The sequence below is a fragment of the Rattus norvegicus genome, assembly GCF_036323735.1.
Source record: "Rattus norvegicus strain BN/NHsdMcwi chromosome Y unlocalized genomic scaffold, GRCr8 chrY_unlocalized_7, whole genome shotgun sequence".
Lineage (NCBI taxonomy): Eukaryota > Metazoa > Chordata > Mammalia > Rodentia > Muridae > Rattus > Rattus norvegicus.
The window spans coordinates 1,091-14,093 of record NW_026947410.1 but is presented as its reverse complement, the minus strand read 5'-3'; the positions used below and the strand labels follow the sequence as shown (position 1 = coordinate 14,093).

At 35.6% G+C, this 13,003-nt stretch overlaps 1 long non-coding RNA gene across 2 annotated transcripts; it reads right to left on the bottom strand.

The window, feature by feature from the left end:
- Positions 1 to 777: 777 nt before the first annotated feature.
- On the bottom strand, positions 778 to 12,734 carry LOC134484788 (uncharacterized). 2 transcript variants are annotated; one of them, XR_010062581.1, is made up of 3 exons: positions 11,701 to 12,732; positions 9,400 to 9,561; positions 778 to 1,077 (listed from the first exon to the last, which is right to left on the bottom strand). It is a non-coding gene; the product is annotated as an uncharacterized LOC134484788 (long non-coding RNA). The 2 variants fall into 2 exon arrangements; XR_010062582.1 differs by lacking the exon at positions 778 to 1,077 and adding an exon at positions 2,732 to 7,448 and having other exon boundaries at positions 11,701 to 12,734.
- Between the last annotated feature and the right edge of the window lie 269 nt (positions 12,735 to 13,003).

The window sequence follows — 13,003 nt, the reverse complement described above, 5'->3', positions numbered from 1 at the left end:
AAGGCTAAAACTGCAATTAGTGTGCTTCATGTAGTATACATATTTAAACAATGCTTTTGAAAAAATATACAGTACATATTTTCAAGGTTACATATACAGCATATACAAAAATTCAGTGTCCATAAATTATCAATAACACTCAAGCTACTTTCTCTGGTCTTATTATATTTGAATTGTCAAAGATATACATGTATGTATGTATGTATACTCAAACAGGCATACTCACAGACAAACAAACAAACACACACAATACTTCTAAAAATTTAAAACAAATTTGTAAATAATAGTCTTTCAGACAAAACTAATGAAAAAGGATGAACTAAATTTCCAGTGTAATGTACTCTCAAAAGTGTACTTTCTAGCATATAAAACTTTACCTTATAATTTTTAAAAAAATCGTACGGGGCCAATATATGTAATCAGATCCCATTTGGACTTATTACTCAGAGTTAAAGTAGAAATTGAAATGAAGTGGGAAAAATATTAAATTACAAGATTTAGCTATACACTTTCAATTATACAAAAAAATCTGAGAAACAGTGAAATGACACAACATGTAAAATTGCTTTCTATTAAGCATTGATATCTAAGTTTAGTCTTCATAGTCTATATAAAAAAGAGAACTAAATCTCAAAAGTTTTTTCCGGGCTTAAATACAATTTTCTTGGCTTGTGAATATACCCAGAACCAATCAATACAATGAAAATGGATAGATGTTGTGTTACAACAAATAAAACACATTTTGATTATTTATTCAGTATAAATTTTTTTGTAGCATTTCTTCCTATGTTTCTGTTGGATATTATATAAATCCTCACTTTGGTGTGGTCAGTGCTTAAATTTAACTGAACATGACTGAATATGTCAATATAGTAGAAATGAATTCTTGGGGCAGAGAATACCTTTGGGTTAAACCTGGTTATAATGAAATGGTGGTGACAATGAGCACAACTAAATAGAAGGAAAGAAACTGTGGCTTCAGGTACAGGAGTCAATATAAGATTTCACTTTGTAGTGTTGGAAGAATTGTTCCGTGATATCATGAGATTGTGCAGTGAACAGGCCTTTTCTTTATTCCTGTAATGAAAGCAAAAATTTGTGGCTTTCAGTTCCTTCAGAGAGCTTGCTACGTGTGCAGATCAATCAGCAACAGGGAGTAGGGATTTAGGTGTGCAAAATATATTTTTGATACTGAATTTCTTCTAGGTACTTTAGGGAGCTAACTTCATAAGATTTGGAATATAATCAGACAAGAGCTTGTTAAAGATGTAGAAAAGCACGGAGTGTGATGGCACAGGCCTTTAATATTAGCACTGGGTAGCAGAAGCAGGCGGAACTCTAAGTTCAAGGCCAGCTTGGTCTACAGAGAGAGAGAGAGAGAGAGAGAGAGAGAGAGAGAGAGAGAGAGAGAGAGAGAATAGGTGAAAGAGATAGTGAGTTCTGGTACTGCCAGGGATATAAAAGAAACAGTGTCACAAAAATTTTCAAGAATAAGTTCTGTATTATACAGAGAAAATTCTCATTTTATTTTAGTAAGATGTTAACAATTCTTTCTTGATTCTAATGAAATCTCTTAGCTATAAAATAATGTGAAGGCAACGAAAATGTAAGAAAAGATGTTTTACATCACTATTCCCCTTAAACTATAAGTTGAATTTTTACTAAATAATCCTATGTAAATACACTTTGAAGGCTTTTCTGTGATTAGCTAAAGGGCATTTACATTGTGAATTAAGAATGATGGATTTCATGCCAATCTTGAATTGTCATCACTAAGGTGTAGAAGCATATTAAGCATACAAAATCATACATAAAATTTTGCACAATAAAAAATGAGAACCTTTAATTGGTTTTCCTCTAATGTCAACACCTTCTTTTTGTTGGAGTGAAGATTGGATGATTTGAACTAATTTTATGAGAAATACCACCTGCTTTCAGAAGATAAGTAACAGAGAAAGATGAGGAAAAACATATGCTAAGGAACAGTGAACTGGGATAGAGTATTCTATGTAATACATAGAACAATAAATTTGACCCATCTGTTACTGGTAAGGTGGGGACTTCATTACGCACATCTATGTACTTAAAAATGTTTTCTTTTCCTTCTTAAGTTTGTATGGTTGCTATGAAAACTATGGGTTTTGTGTTAAGATCTTTGCATATTTAATGATAGTTTTGAAATATTAGTGTTATAATCAAAAGCCGTGCTTTGTACATACTTTTTAAGCAACAAAAAAGAGAAGTGTCTGCTTGGGTTTTATGAAGAAAGTTACTATGTTAAACATGAATTAATTTTTCTGACATATACATTATCTTCATGTACCATGCTTGTTGATGAAATCTTAGCACATAGGAATGAATAGTAACCATCTTAGTATAGTTTCAGGATTTTATTGTATCTTGTTTGCCATGTGCCTTTCTATTAAAATGCTATCACTTTTCTAAGTCTCTTAATTTAACTGGAGAGGTTTGCAATATCTCCTATTCTGTTGGTTATTCATATAATTCGTCTTTGGTGTTGTTATTGAATTTTATGACTAACTTCTTAATATTCTTTATTTTGAAGGTAAAATATATATATACATATACATATATATATATGTAAAATAGTTTATAAAAAGATTATAGTTTTAGTGGAAATATAACTTAGTGATGAACAATTTTATAAGTATTCTCTAAATTATTGAATATTCTACATTTTATTAGTATAAAAATATTATAAATACCACATCCTTTATTAACTTTAACACACACTGCTCCAGTTAATATAAACACAAATATGTTCGTCATATTTATCTTTGAAATTTTCTTAGTTTCTTAGTTTCTTAGTTTCTTAGTTTCTTGACTTTTCTATCTGAGCTTTCTCATCGTTTTTCAAAAATAAATCTATTGCTCTTTTATTGAGAATCATAATGAATATTCATTGATACATAGATATATAATAATGTGACAATATACACAATGGTACTTCATTCTCCCTAGGAAAACTAAACCGAGTAAGGTAACAAAGACTTAGAAAGGCAAATACCATGTGTTCTTTTTCAAAGAGATGAAAGAATCTCCTTTTAATATACTTGTATTTATGTGAAGCTGTGGGTGGTTTGAGTTCACTTAACTGGTATACGTCACAGAGATTAGAGAGATTATAGAGTAGGGTTTTAAACAGTGTGGTATGGAAGATATTGAGCATGTGGGATATGAATCTAGAAGTAAGAATAATGAAGAGAGACTAGTATAAGTGGTGAGGGACATAGGGCAGGCGGAAACAAAGAACTGAGGAAGCGAGGATGAGGGTGATTGTCTACAAACATAACATATGGCAACCTGTTACTTTATAGGTTAGGTTAAAATAAATATTAAAATTTAAAACTAATACCATAATGTTCAATGCTATAAACATCATGTTTGAGGAAAAATGCCAGGAAGTGATATCAGAATGAAAATAATATATTTATCTTATTTGATCTTAGTCATATTATCCATAATTACTTGTTAAAAACATCATTTGTCTGCCAAATTTATGGTACCACTTAAAAATTGCCTGTGATATAATAATTCCTTATGATAGTAGAGAATTTTTATTATTAGGTCAATTTTTAAAATCTGTGATTTGATCTTGTTTTAAGTTTCTTTTTACTTAAATTTGGTCCTCATGACATTCACTCATACTAAATTATAATTTTCAATTTTAACATACTACTGTAAAATATGATCAAGAGGGTTGTTGAAATTGCTCAATTATAAGTAATATTATCCATAAACTACAGGACATCCTCCACAAAGCTTAAAGGTACAAAGAAGATAAACAAGAAGAATGGCCAAAGTGCATAAGATTGACTCTCACTTAGAATGGGGAATAAAATAGTCTAGGAGGCCGATTGAGGAAAGGAACTAGATGAGAGATGGAAGGAAGAGGAGAATGGATCCTGTGTGTGCAGGGACAGGAGATAGGACCCGATAGTCATGAGAAAGAAAGGAAATCTTGAACTTAAAGAGATGAGGAGGTGGGAGAAACCTCCAGGAAGAGAAAGAGACCTGGTATAATGGAGGTACCCAGGAATCAATGGGGTGACCTAAGCTGTGAATTACATTGGTGATATGAAACATTAAGAGGCCAACTCCCATTGCCTGGAAAGACCAGCAATGGAGGGATAAAGACACAAATACACCCACAAAACCTTCTTCGCAAAATTTTTCAAGCCTAAAAGAAAATCTGAACCGCATTCTAGGGTCCATATTGTCCTTTGCTTTACTGATGGCTGGTAATTTTTGCTTAAATTAAGGATTTGAGAGATTATCATTTGAAGTAGGTATACAATATTTATACTGTTATATTCATGCTTTAGCTGGGCCAACTTTGTTGCCAATATAATTGCAAAAATTAAAATTGGAAAACAGAATATTTGAGTACACATTCAGTAATATATATAAAGTCTCCTTTCAAAGAATGTACAATAAGAAAATGTAATACAATATTCATTCACCTAAATGTCTGGAAGGAAAATATTTGACTTTGGGAAACAGAGAAAACCTAGGAACTTGAACTGTATGTCACAGGAATGGAACTGGGAGTGGAATTATTATCCAGAATAATCTCCTCCACCCCATGTTCCTAGATCTTTATACCCATGCCAAGCCCCTGACCAACATTCTCTATTCCGAACATGTACGTACGAATGAAGCAAAGAGAAGTCTCCAGCATTAGAGATATATAGTATTTAAAGGTTTCCAGTGTGTCACAAGAGACACTCTTGGAAAGGGAACCCTCAAATCTGGTCAATGTAAAGAAAGCTGTTCAACAGTTAGATCATGGCAGTTCTCAGTGACATCATCATTAGGTCCTCCCTGAAATATCTCTTGTATCCTGAAGAGCTCTAGCTTTTCTGTGATGTCACAAGTGTCATGGTGACAGCAACTGCCTCTTGGATATTCTTTGAAGACCTCTAGGGTTAACTCATTGACCTCTTATTCTGGCTAAACAGCCATTTGTTAGGGAGATAAAAGAGAAGGAAGCTGGCCTTCTGTCTTTGTATAAAAAAAGGAAGAAATAAATGGTCCATGGGAAAGCTCAGTGAGTCTTGGGTAGGCGTTGAGTGTTGTATCTGAAGAGATAGCCTTGATCTGAGCCTTACACACATGGGAATACAGAGCTGGGATTCTCTCATTATCATCTGGACTTCCCTGCTTGATATGGTTTCTGGAATTCAGAGAGTTTATATAATCATTTTCTTCATTCCAAAAGTCAGTTGTTGGTAAGGGCACAGTTGTTCTAGTGAGAGCTCATGTCTTTCACTCTTTTTGCCCTGAAGAAAAAGGTCCGAAGAAACAAAGGATAGACAAGTATTGTCTCCTCAGCTCAGTGTAAACGCCTCCATGCTTTGGATTCCTATAGTGCAGTTTGTGTCTGACACTGATATTTGGGAGAGAAGAGCTTCTAGTTGAGACTTCATCATCTCAGTCTTTCCACTAGTATTACTCTGATTACCATTTCCTGATAGTTACCCTTTAGATTTCTGAGTCAATATGTGTAATTAGCTGACAGATGTCTTTTCTTTAATTTATTTCATTTTTTTTAAATTTTAGCAAATTTTATTGCTTTTTTTATTTGGATATTTCTATATTTGAATTTCAAATTTGATTTTCTTTCCCAGTTTCATGTCCATAAGACCCGTAACTAGTCCCCCTAACATTCTTCTATAACCTACCTTAGTGAACCTTGATATTACCTTGAACTGAGAGTTAAACCTAGGTTGGACCAGGAACTTCTCCTTCCATTGGTTCCCAACAAGGCCATCCACTGCTACATATGCAGTTGGACACATAGGTCTGTCCAAGTACAGTCTTTGAATATTGGTTTAGTACCAGAAAGCTCTGGTTCACTGGCATTGTTGTTCTTATGGAATTGAAATCCCCTTAAGCTCTTGTAATTCTTTCTCAAAAACTACCAACAAGAGATCCATTTTTGGTTCACTGGTTTGCCAGTAGCATTCTCTTCTGTATTTGACTTGCTCAAGCTGTGTCTCTCAGGAAAGATGTACATCTGGTTCCAACTATACATTTGGTGGCTCCTACAGCTATGAGGTTAGGTGGAATTTTCACATGGATTATGTACACCTAGGTCAAGAATGTAGAATCCACAAATGGCAATTCCAAACACCTCCCTCTTGTTCTTATGAACCTATTGAAGTTGAAGTTTCCCTGGACATTAAGCCATTCATCTCCCTGCACATCCTCCTGAATTTTATGTTTGTCCTGAAGTAACAACCATGGTAAAACCTCGAAAACCTTCACGTCTGGTCCTAGAGGAACAGGAAGTTAGATATTAAAGAACTGATGTCTAATGAGACTACTGAACCATATTCTATATTTCATGTTTTCCTTAGCTTTTCTGATGTCTGGAAATTTTTGGATAAACTAAGGATTTGGAAGTTCATCATTGGAAGTAGGTACATAATATTTACATTTTTATATTCAACGTTAGGTGGGACCCTTGGGTTGCCAAAATCATTGCAAAAAAACATGAAATTGGAAAACAGAATTTTTCACTTCACATTCAGGAATATATAAAGTCACCTATCAAGGAATGTACAATGAGAAACTGTAATGAAATATGAATTCAATTAAAGGATTGTAGGGAAAATGCTGGCCTTTGGGAAACAGAGATAACCTAGGATATTGAACTGTATGTCATAGTAATGGACCTGGTAATAAAATTATTATCCAGAGGAATCTCTTCCACTCCATGTTCCGAGATCTTTTCTACCCATGCAAAGCTCCTGATTATCTTTTCCTTTCAGAGCATGTAACCACTAAGGAAATAAAGAGAAGTTTCTAGCTTTAAAGACATGTAGTATGAAAAGGTTTCCATTGTTTCACAGGAGACAAACCTTGCAAGGGCACCCTCGAATCTGGTCATTGAAAGGAAAACACTTTAGCAGGTAGGCCATGGCAATTCTCAGTGACATCACCATTAGGCCTATCTAAAAAAATCTGTTGTATCCTGGAGATCCCTAGTTTCTTCTGTGATGTAACAAGTGTTGTCCTGACAGAAGTTGCCTCTCCAGTAGTCCTTCAGTACCTCTAGGGTTTACTATTTGGCCTCTAATTCAGCATAAACAGCCTTTGGGAAGGAGAAAAAAGAGGATGAAGTGATCAAAGATGGGAAGAAGGAAGCTGGCCTTCTGCTTTGTTATAAAAAAAAAGAAATATGTGGTCCATGGGAAATCTCAGTCATTTCTGGGTAGTGGTTGAGAAGGTTTGCTGAAAAGATAGTATTGATTGGAGCCTTCCAAATATGGTAATCAGGAGATGGGAGCCTCTCAGATGCATCTGGACTTCCCTGCTAGTTATGGTTCCTGGAAGTCGGAGAATTTATATCATTCATGTCTTTTTTCCAAAGCCAAGTGTTGGGAAGGGCACAGTTTTCTTTAAAGCTGATGGTTTTGGTCCTAAGGAAGAAGGGAAAGACAAGTATTGTGTCCTCAGCTCAGAGTAAATTACTCCGTGCTTTGGATTCCTAGAGTGCAGATTGTGTCTGACACTGATATCTGGGAGAGAAAATTGCTTCTATTTGAGATTTCACCATCTTCATCTTTGAACTAGTATTACTCTGACTATCATTCCCTGACAGTGACCCTTTAGATTTCTGAGTCAAAGGGTGTAATTAATTGGCAGTTTTCTTTTCTTTTATTTCTTTCATTTTTTTCTTTTTTAGCAAAATATATAGCTTTTTTAAATTTGATATTTCTATATTTACATTACAAATGTTATTCCTTTTCCAATTTCCTGTCTCTAAGATCCCTAACCAGTCCACCTCCCATTCTACTATAATCCCCTTACTACCCCTTTGCATTCCCATGAACTGTGAATCAAATATAGGGAGGACCAAGAGCTTCTACTTCTGTTGGTTCCCAAGAAGGCCATCTGGTACTAAATATGCAGTGGGAGCCATAGGTATGTCCATGTACATTCGTTGAATATTGGTCTAGTACTAGAAAGCTCTGGTTCATTGACATTGTTTTTCTTATGGGTTTGCAAACCCCTTTACCTCTTGTAATCCTTTCTCAAAAGTTATCAACAAGAGTTCCATTTACAAGTAACTGGTTTGCCACAAGCATTCACTTATGTAATTGACATATTCTAGCTGTGTTTCTCAGGAAATGTCTATATCCTCTTCCTGGCAGAATGCACTTCTTAACTTCAACAATCTTATCTTATTTTGGTGGCAGATCTATCTATCTATCTATCTATCTATCTATCTATCTATCTATCTATCTATCTATCTATCTATCATATATATATTGGCTCCTATGTGAGGTTAGATGGAATTTACCATTGATTCTGCGCATCTAGAACAAGAATGTAGAATCTACAGATGCAAAGTTCCCTCCTGTCCTTATGAACTTATTGAAATTGAGGTTTCAGTTGAACTCAAAACATTTCTTTCCCTGCCCATCCACCTAAGTCTTATGTTTGGCCTGAAAAAAGAATCATTGTAAAATATCCAAAAACCTCAAGTGTGGCCATGGGAACACAAGAAGGAAGATATTGCAGAAATGATATCAAATGGGAATAGAGAAACAAATTGTATAGTACATGTTGTCTTTGATTTACTGATGTATGATAATTTTGGATAAAATAAGAATTTGGAGTTTATCATTTGAAGTAGGTACAAAATATTTACACTGTTCTCTGCACTCTATACTTCGGCCCTCTTTTTTGCCAAAATCATTACAAAAATGCAATTGTAAAAGAGAATTTTTGAGTACACTTTCAGGAATGAATACAAAGTGCCCTATCTAGGAATGAAGAATTAGAAAATGAAATACAATATTCACTCAATTAAAGGTCTGTATGGAAAATAATGGCCTTTGGGAAACAGAGAAAAACTAGGAAATTGAACTGTATGTCACAGGAATGGACCAGGGAGCAAAATTATTATCAAGAAGAATCTCCTCCACTCCATCTTCCTAGATCTTTTCTACCCATGCCAAGTCCCGATTAATTTTGTCCATTAAGACCATGTAAACACTAATGCAGCAAAGAGAAGTCTCTAGCGTTAGAGAGATGGAGTACAAAAGGTTTCCACTGTGTCATAGGAGACTCTCCTAGAAAGGGCACCGTCAAATCTGGTCAATGTAAGGAAATCTGTTTAGCAGGTAGTCCATGGCAGTTCTCAGTGACATCATCCTTAGTACCCCCGTAATATATCTCTTGTATCCTTGAGAGCCCTATCTTCTTCTGTGTTGTCACAAGTGTTGTCCTGACAGCAACTGCCTCTCAGATATTCATTCCATATATCTATGGTTTACTAATTGGCCTATAATTCAGTGTAAAGAGCCATTTGGGAGGGAGGACAAATAGGATGAAGATATCAGAGATGGGGAGAAGAAAGCTGACCTTCTGTCTTGGTACAAAAAAGGTCCTTGGGAAAGCTCTCTGAGTCCTTAGTAGGTGTTGAGTTGTTTCATGAAGAGATTGTCTTGATCTGAGCCGTCTACAAATGGGAATTAGGAGCTGGGGTCCTCTCAGAAGCATCTGGACTTCCTGCTCTTACAGTTCCTGGAAATCAGAGAGTTTATATCATTAATTTCTTTATCCCAAAACCCAAGTTTGGGAAGGTCACAGTTGTTTTCCTGACAGCTCATGGCTTTTATTCTTTTTGCCCAGAAGAAAAATGTCCTAAGGAAGAAGTGAAAGACAAGTCCTCATCTCAGGGTAAACTCCTCCACGCTTTGGATTCCTATAGTTCAGTTTGTGTCTGACACTAATATCTGGGAGAGAGAAGTGCTTCTAGTCGACTCTTAATCATATCAGTGTTTTCACCATTATTATTCTGATTACCATTCCCTGACAGTTACTCATTATATTTCTGAAACAATAGGTGAGAATGGCTAGCAGTTTCTTTTTTCATTTCTTCCATTTTTTTAGTAAATTTTTGCTTATTTTATTGGCTATTTCTATATTTACATTTCAAATGCTATTTTCTTTCCAAATTTCCTCTCCATAAGGTTGTAACTGGACCGACTCCCCTTCTTTTACAACCCTCCTTACTGCACCTTGACCTTTCCTTGAACTGGGAACCAAACCTGAGAAGGACCAAGGGCTTCTACATCCATTGGTGCCCAAGGAATCCATCCTCTGCCACATATGCTGTTGGAGCCATAGGACTTTCCATGGGCAGATTTTGAATATTGGTTTAGTGTCAGAAAGCTCTGGTTTGTTGGAATAGTTGTTTTTATGGGGTTGAAAGTCCCTTCAGCTCTTGTAATCCTTTCTAAATATCTACCAAGAAGAGACATGCTTTCTGTTCACCAGTTTACCACTAACATTCACTTCTGTATTTAACATGCTCTAACTATGACTCTCTGGAAAGATCTTTCTCCAGTTCTTGGCAGCATGCACCTCTTACCTTCATCAATCTTATGTAATTTTGGTGTCTCCTACACCTATGAGGTTTGGTGGAATTTTAACATGGATTATGCACAACTGGGTCAAGAATGTAGAATCCACAAATGACAATGCCAAATAGATGCCATTCTCTACTTATGAAACTATTGAAGTTAAGTTTTCCCTGGACCTCAAGACATTCCTCTCACTGTCCATCCTCCTGAACCTTATGTTTGGCCTGAACAAAGAATCAGGTTAAAAAACCCTCAACCCTCATGTCAGAACCTTGGAAATAAGGAAGGGAGATATTAGAGATCTGATTATCTTTTGGGACTATAGAACCACATTTAGAGTTGATATTGTCCTTTGCTTTACTGATGTCTGTGATTATTGGATAAAATAAGGATTTGGGAGTTTATCATTTGAAGTAGGTACACAATATTTACACTGTTATATTCACTTTATCATTGGGCCAAAATCATTGCAAAAAATGGAATTTTAAAACAGAATTTTTGAGTAAACATTCAGGAATATTTATAAAGTTCCCTATCAAGGAATGTACAATAAGAAATTGAAACACAATATTCATTCAATTAAAGGTCTGTAGGGAGAATACTGGCCTTTGGGAAACAGAGAAAACCTACAAAATTTTTATGTATTTCACAGGAATGAACCTGGGAAAAAATTATTATCTAGAAGAATCTCCTGCACTCCATTTTCTTAAATCGTTTATACACATGCCAAACCCATGGCTAACTTTCCCCATTCAAAGCATGTAACCACTAATGAAGAAAAGAGATTTCAACAGTTTTAGAATGATGGACTATGTAAAGGTTTCCACTGTGTCACAGGAGACGTACCTGGAAAGGGCACTCAAAATCTGGTTAATGTAGGGAAATGTGTTTAGCAGGTAGGACATGGCAGTTCACAGTGACATCATGATTTGGCCCTACTGCAAGTATCTCTTGTAACCTGGACTCCCTAGCTGCTTCTGTGACATCACAAGTGTTGTTGTGGCTGCATCTGCATCTCTGATATTCTTGCAGTACCTCTAGGGTTTAATAATTGACCTCTAATTCACGGTAAACAGCCATATGGGAGGGAGAACAAAGAGGATAAAGATTTCAGTGATGTGGAGAAGGAAGCTGGCCTTCTATCTTTGTATAAAAAAAGGAAGATGTACATCATCCTTGGGATAGCTCAGAGTCCTTAGTAGGGATTGAGTGGGATCTCTGAAGAGTTAGGCTTGATGTGAATCTTCCACATATGGGAATCAGGAGCTGGGAGCCTTTCAGAAGCATCTGGACTTACCTGTTCATATCATTCCTGGAAGTCAAAGAGTTTATATCATTATTTTTTTTTATTCCAAAGCCAAGTGATGGGCAGGGCACAGTTGTTTTGCTGAGATCTCATAGCCTTATTCTTTTTGTCAAGAAGAAAATGGTCCTAAGGAAGAATGGAAAGACAAGTATTGAGTCCTCGCCTCAGAGTAAATTCCACCATGCTCTGGATGCCTATAGTGCAGTTTTTGTCTGATACTGATATCTGGGAGAGAGAAGTGTTTCTAGTTGAGTCTTCATCATCTCAGTCTTTCCATTAGTATTACTCTGACTATCATTCCATGAAAATGACTTTTACATTTCTGAGTCAATAGCTGTGAATACTTCGCAGTGTTCTTTTCTTAAATTTCTTTATTTCTTTTTATTTTTTAGCAAATTTTATTCCTGTTTTAATTGGGTATTTCTATATTTACATTTGAAATGTTATTTCCTTTCCCTATTACCTGCACATATGATCCCTAACCGGCCCCACTCCTCTTTTTCTATAACTCCCCTACTGTCCGTTTTCAATTCACTGATTTGCCTCTAGAATTCACTTCTTTATTTGATATGCTCTAGCTGTGTCTCACAGGAAAGATCTCTATACAGTCCCTGGCACAATGCACTTCTTAGCTCCATCAATCTTATCTAGTTTTGGTGACTGATGTGTATATATTTTTGCCACATGTACGGCCTGCTCTGAATGGGATTTCCTCAGTCTCTGCTCGAAATTCATAGATATTATTGTGTCCACCTTTTGAAAAGGATTAAAGCATGCACATTTTGTGTATCATTTTATTGAGCTTCCAGTTGTCTGTGAAATGCATCTTTGGTAATTTTAGCTTTTGTGCCAATATCCACTTTTGGTGATTTCATAAAATGTGTGATTTCATACCATTTTGTGATTGGGTAACCTCAATCATTATGATATTTTCTAGATCATCCCATTTGTCTTTGGCTTTCTTGAGATAATTGGTTTTAAGAGTTGAGTAGTACACAATTGTTTAAATGTACTACATTTTCTGTATTCATTCCTCTGATGAATGCCATTACGGATTCTTATAGCTCTTGGGTATTATACATAAGGCAGCTCCCAGAAATGAACCCACACACCTATGGGCACTTTACTTTTGACAAAGGAGCCAAAACCATTCAATGGAAAAAAGAGCATTTTCAGGAAATGGTGCTGGTTCAACTGGAGGTCAGCATGTAGAAGAGTGCAATTTGTTCCATGCTTATCACCCTGTACAAAGCTTAAGTCCAAGTGGATTAAGGACCTCCAAATCAAACCAGAT